Genomic DNA, 6,593 nt, shown 5'->3' with positions numbered 1-6,593 from the left:
TCATTCGCCTTTCCCACTGCTGCAAATTGGCTCTCCGTTTGGTTTCCATACTGTGACTAGCCCTGACGCATCACCAGTAAATAATACTCCCTCACGGCCGACTTCAATTGATTGAACGTCACTTTCCGAAATGGTTCTTCCCCTAACAACAAACCTACATAAACACAGAAATTCATTACATACCACCTTAAATTACAGAAACCAACACCAAAGTAATAATCAAGATAAGAGACATTTTACAGAAGGACTTACGAAGGCAAATCATATAAATAAACACCGTTATCCTTGCATGAGCATATCAAGAGCGGTTTTTCTTCTGCATCATGCATCCCCCTTAAGGCAAGAACACCCTTTAACAATCAAGAAAAAAGAAACGTTAGATCATGAAATTGTGAGGGGCCTATTAAAAATAGATAACGAGACATTGGTGTGAAATTAACGACTTACATCATCCACATCGTGTTTATAAACTGCCTCAATGTCGCCACTTTCAGTTTCACCCCAAACCTTGATATATAGTTTTGTCCAATGAACAAGACATGAGATAATGATCCCAACATAGAACCGCTGTCACATCACCCGTATGACCATTCAAAATGTGTGTGTGCACTCAGAGGAATCACAATCCCATACTCGTATAGTTTGGTCAGCAGAACCAGAAAAGAGCCTTTTAGCGCCAATAATTAGCGAAAGCACAGATCCAGTGTGGCCTTTCAAACATGTTAATTCTTCAGAGAAACTTGTTTTGGATGTAGATTTCCATGACAAAATGGTACCATCCTGCACCAAAATACAACCGTAAACTTAAAAACTCAGTAACAACAATCAAACGTACATTATTTTCTGTGTACGAAAGGTTCCAAAAAGTAGTGTTTATTATGATTACAAACTATAGATATGATAAACCAATTTTCTTTCGAATGAGGTGATTCAGTAGGGGTTTTGTGCATTAAAAAATAAAAATAAAAAATACAATTTTGGATTTGACATGTTCAGCATATTTGACCTGGTTTTCTTTTAAGATGAGTTTTCTAATTTACAAATTTGACATAAAAATAAAGCCTGAATCACCCTAAACTTTTCTATGAATCTACCTTAATCATATTTTGCAGGCCAGCAAAAATCCATGGATGTTTTTTAACCAAAGGCCGACACTCACCATTAAACTTTTCTACATGCCCACACTGTCCACTGTTACAACCCAACCTCGCATTGATTTATCCTTGCTGCCACAAAAAAGCTTGTTGGATCCAGACTCATAGATAATCCCGGTTACAGCCTGATAACAGAACATTGATTAATAAACAGATAATGTTAAACAGAACAAAGAACAACATCAAAACATGGCTTATGTAGTATGTTTACCTCTGTATGGCCTCCCAGTTGGGCCACCATTGAGAGCTTATTATCACAGAACCATGATTGCAAGTTCTTACAATTATCTCCTTTTGCGCAATCTTCAGACTCCAAATTTTTAGTTTTACCACCAGCAATTGGTCCACTTGATTCGCTTTTCGTCAATGTCTCAGTTATCTTGATATTATTTTTACTCTTATCGTCTTTCAAGCGATTCTCAATATCAGTCTTGTTGATAGTTGGACCAACATTTACTACTTGAGTGGATGATATTGTTTTTGTGCAGTCTGGTTAGGGTTACAGTTCTCCTTGTTCTTTAGAGTTTTTTGTTGACTTTTTTCAACGGGAGCCAATTTTTCTGATTTATGAATACTGGAATGATTCTTCCAGGAATATTTTGACTTAAACGCAACAATAGATTTTGGTTGGTTTGGATGCAAAAATTTGCAAGGATTTCTGGTGCATCTTCCTTGCAACCAATACTTGGAGACAACAGTTTTAACAAACCTACAACTTGTTAGAAACACAAAACGTGGTATCTAATGTTTGTTGGGTCCGGGGTTGTTAGCATTAAATACTCTCGATCGCCCTAATTCATTTTAGTACCTTTCTGAAACACTAGAGTTTATCCTTTCAGACATGTTTATATTATAAGATTTGATAAACCAAGTTCATGTCTCGAGTGAGAATAATGTATCGTGTACACTTATAGTTGTTTGAGAATCACTATCGCTTATATAAACAAGTGTCATTTGACGACAATAAATAGCTTTACATTTAGCAAATGTTTAAATCTTTCCAATAAACCATGTAAAACTAATGTTATAACTAATTTACAAAGAATAAACATCTAAAAGTATCAAACCACGACCGATCTTAAATTTGCAAAAGCACATTTTGATCAGAGCCTATGCGTCGATACACGGTCGACCGTAGGCTCGACCGCCGACTAGTTTGGCACTATGTTAAGTTTTATGAAGTGTGTTTTCAAAACGCATGTGATAGGTTTACTCAAGGTGTCTCTTTTAGCCAAGTATTGGTTTATCATTTGGAATCTTTGACTTTAAAAATCACTTTTACTATATCTCCACCTTTTATCATTTTCGAAGAAAGGTAATTCTTTTTCTTTTTCAAAATAGTCACAAGCTAGTGATTTTTGGTCTCAAGTTATAATTACCCCTAAGTAACTTTTTGTTCGAGAACACTTATTTAGATGCTTAGAGTCTAATCTTAGATATTATATCTATCACTTAAGGCTCTAAGATGTGTGACAACCTACGTATTCTATCATGTAAGATCAATTTATCAAACACACATTAAGCAATAACTCATGTCATTTTTCATGTAAGGATTCAAGGCACAAATAATTTCAATTATCACATACATTGCATAGACCTAAGTTTCATGGCAAGTTTCAAGGTACTTCTATTGTGTACACTATAGTTGTGATTTTAACCCAACCCCACATTTTTCTTTACATACTTTAATTTTCAAAAATTAACTTTATTTATAAAAAAAAAGTTTCTTTGTTCAATCTTTTCTTTTTCGATCATAGTTTTGTTAATTATCACAACATTTAGAGTACACAAATATTACAAAGACTAAAAATAAGCAAGCTTACCTCACCATGTGAATGGTGGTATTTTTCCTCAAAGTAATGGATGTAAGTTTGAGCATTCGGGTCCGATCCTTGACTCCACATCACACGAGTGTCTTGAAGTTGCTTCTCATATGAAAAATTTTATCATGATTCAAGACTAACTCATCCAAAATCTCTTTTGCGTTCTCCAAACAAGTAGAGCTTGGTTCCAAGATCTTTGACTCGGGTTTTTGCACAAAATAGTTTTTCGACATGACAAAAACGTTTTTTAAGCAAAGATTAGAGCAACCGCTCTGATACTAATTGTAAGGAACTAGAGGGGGTGAATAGTTCCTTAATGATGTCTTAAAACTTTTTTGAAATCTTTAACAATTGAACATAAGTTTTAAGTGTGAAACCGTTTGTGTTTGTTAATGTGAGTATGTAAATAATGTAAGTGCACAAAGACAAAGATTTATAGTGGTTCTGGAGGATGTTGACTAATCCTCCTTAACCCACTCCCTAATTCTACGAATTGGGACTTTTCTTCACTATGATACCCCAAACCCGGTGGAGTGTCCGAATACAACACTAGCTCTTCGATAAGCCGCTCTTATGAACCCTTACGTCCCTTTGAAGAATTCACAATTACCAAATGCTCTTACCACAAGATCCTAATGCTCTAACCTAGTGAAATCACAACTACCTTCTAGATCCCTTTAAGAAGATAGCTCATAAGTAAAATTATAGCTAAGCTTACAATCACTCATAGTTCTTCAATAGGTCACACCAACCTTACTTAGATCAAACTTGTCTTTACATTGGACAAGTATTAATTCTCAATGAAATTAATCAACTTCCTAGATCCCTTTAAAGAAGTTGAATCATTAAATAAGATAAATGTTTCCTATCACAAGAACCATTTAACTTCCTTAACCCCCCAAGGAAGTATCTCACAAAGTAAACTTAAAGATACCAATGATAAGCATAAAGTTTACATTACAATTCTACTTAGTGTAAGTAGAATCTCTCTTTCTCTCTTATAATCTCTCCATAGATTTGTGCTTGAGGCTTGGGAGATTAGTTGATATGACTTTGAAAGTATGTTGGAAAGAGGTGGTCTTCATATGTCTTCATGCCTTGATTAAATAGGCAATAGAAATGCAAGGAGTGGACACACATAGCCGTTTCAAACGTCTAGCCACAATTTCCATGTTAGTTGCATTGGTCTTGGAAGCATTCATCAAATAAGGATAGCATATTTTTCTTGGTTTACCATTTTCATAATGTTGCTCATCCAAAAGAGGTAATTGCATACTTTAATCAATAAGTCATGCATGCTTCAAGGTCACATGTATTTGTCTTTGGATGATCAAATGAAGAAAGTATTTTGTAGTAGTTTAATTACAAATACCAAATATGGTAAATGATGAAATTTTCTATCCACCATTAACCTTATACTTTGGATGTATTCATTGATGGAGATATGGACTTGCAAATGAGGAAAACATATTATCTTGAGACTTTTGTCATTGATTCCAAAAGAGGTAAATGCTGATTATCTTGAGACTTTTGTCATTGATTCCAAAAAAGGTAAATGCTGAATTTTGCTCCTGACAAGTAGAAACCATCCAAAATTCTTATTGTAAGTCTTCCATGCATTTGTCAACATTTGGTTGCAAGTATATACTTTCATTGGTTACTTACAACAAAGTATATACTTTCATTGGTTACTTGCAACACTCCAAACTTCATAACCCATAACTTCAACCATTTGTCTTTTCTTTGATGGAAGTATCTAGCTGTGATGACCCGTCCAAATCCATTTAGACGAATACATCATTCATTGATTTCATAGTGAGGTTTTGACCTCTATATGATACGTTTTGTAAACATTGCATTCTTTTGAAAAGGCACACCATAAATGAATATATAAATCCAAGGTTTTCGACATCTGATGATTTCTACGTATAGACAATCACCGTATATAATAGTTTTTAACAATACATCCGTTGACAATACAGTCAAATAAGATACAAGGTGATGATTTTGTGAATGCAAAGTTTTCTCGAATAAAGCATGTATAACTCCATGCACATAGCTTGTATAACGTATAAGCAAACATCGAAAGACTTCTAGGAACCTGAGAATAAACATGCTTAAAAGTGTCAACACAAAGGTTGGTGAGTTCATAGTTTTAATGTTGCGCATAATCTGTATATAAAGATGGATCACAAGATTTCAGTTGTTTCATCCAGAAACATTTATCAAAATATTCTACGAAATTGAGCACCCTGGTAACTAAACTTTAACGTTATAATAAGTACCGCTGTTTTAACATACATGCAACCAACATGTACAATACACGCAATCCAACGTGTACTAAACTCAAATAGTATACGTCTGTTTTATAGTTCAGGCTAGGGTTTCTATACCTGGAACAGACGGAGATGTCAAACCCTATGGATCCATATACAACTACTCGCGCCCACCAGTTCTTATAACTGGCAGTTACTAGTTACCAAAGTTAAGGGATTTTCGGTTCAAACTCAGTGTAGAATTTAGTATGTACTTGTATCCATTGCGTTTGAAATAAAGTGCATGTATTCTCAGCCCAAAAATATAGATTGCAAAAGTAATTAAAAAGGGATCTATAAACTCACCTTAGCAGCACATAAGGTCATTCACCGAATGTGACCGAAACTCGGAATGCAAAATAACCGTAGATCTCAACCTAGAGAACATATGTTGGTCAATACATGCCTAACAAGCTAGGTCAGGTCACAGTGTATCACAATCCTAATGCTCGAGACTGACATGCAAAAGTTAACAAAAGTCATCTCAAAAGTCAATCTGACTCAATATGATCTTTAAATCTATACATGTTTATTAACATAGTATAAGTCTTGATAATTGAACGAATTTATAATTTATCAAACTCAAAATATTATTTATTTCAGGAGCTATATTATATTTAAATTATCATGGCAATCGAGAATATTTTATTATTTCACATAGTTTTTCAATACTTGTAGAATCAGATTATAGTATTTATAAAGCTTTAAAACATGATAAAACAGTCAACTTTGACAATTGTTCAACAAAATGAGTCGTGCTTTATATAGAAATTCATTTACTCGATTAGTAATATCTAAAAATCCAATTTATCAATGTGACGCCCCATACAAAACCATCGTGTACGGATCATCAACAACAGGATCATCACAAGGTCAAACACTATATGCTGTTTGAAAACCGATTTGCATTCATTAAAAAGATAACGTTTTACAAGGATAACATGTCATAAGACTTATTACAAACCATTGTTCCAAAATAACATAAGTTTACGAATGCAAAACATAAGTTTCATGATTGAGACATATCTAAGTTATGCAGCGGATATCTAACACAGCAGGTCCTTAACAGCAATTCAATAATAGCATGACAGCAAGTGTAACAGCGGAAGCAATAAACCTCTAGGCACCTGAGAAATACACGCTTAAAAGTCAACACGAATGTTGGTGAGCTATAGTTTAAGTTGTAACAGTAACATAAGATAGGCCACGAGATTTCAGTGCTGCAAACAGCGTATCAAAATAGTATGAAAAGTATATGCATAACCGTGGGCACCCGGTAACTAAACTTAACGTTTATAACC

At 34.3% G+C, this 6,593-nt stretch overlaps 1 pseudogene; it reads right to left on the bottom strand.

Annotated features, from left to right (window-relative positions):
- On the bottom strand, nt 1–1,169 carry LOC139841680 (zinc finger CCCH domain-containing protein 48-like; annotated as a pseudogene).
- Nucleotides 1,170–6,593: the final 5,424 nt, after the last annotated feature.

The sequence above is a fragment of the Rutidosis leptorrhynchoides genome, chromosome 4 (genome assembly GCF_046630445.1).
Source record: "Rutidosis leptorrhynchoides isolate AG116_Rl617_1_P2 chromosome 4, CSIRO_AGI_Rlap_v1, whole genome shotgun sequence".
In the NCBI taxonomy this organism is placed as follows: domain Eukaryota; kingdom Viridiplantae; phylum Streptophyta; class Magnoliopsida; order Asterales; family Asteraceae; genus Rutidosis; species Rutidosis leptorrhynchoides.
The sequence above is the reverse complement of the archived record's forward strand: the minus strand, read 5'-3'. Positions and strand labels throughout refer to the sequence as shown.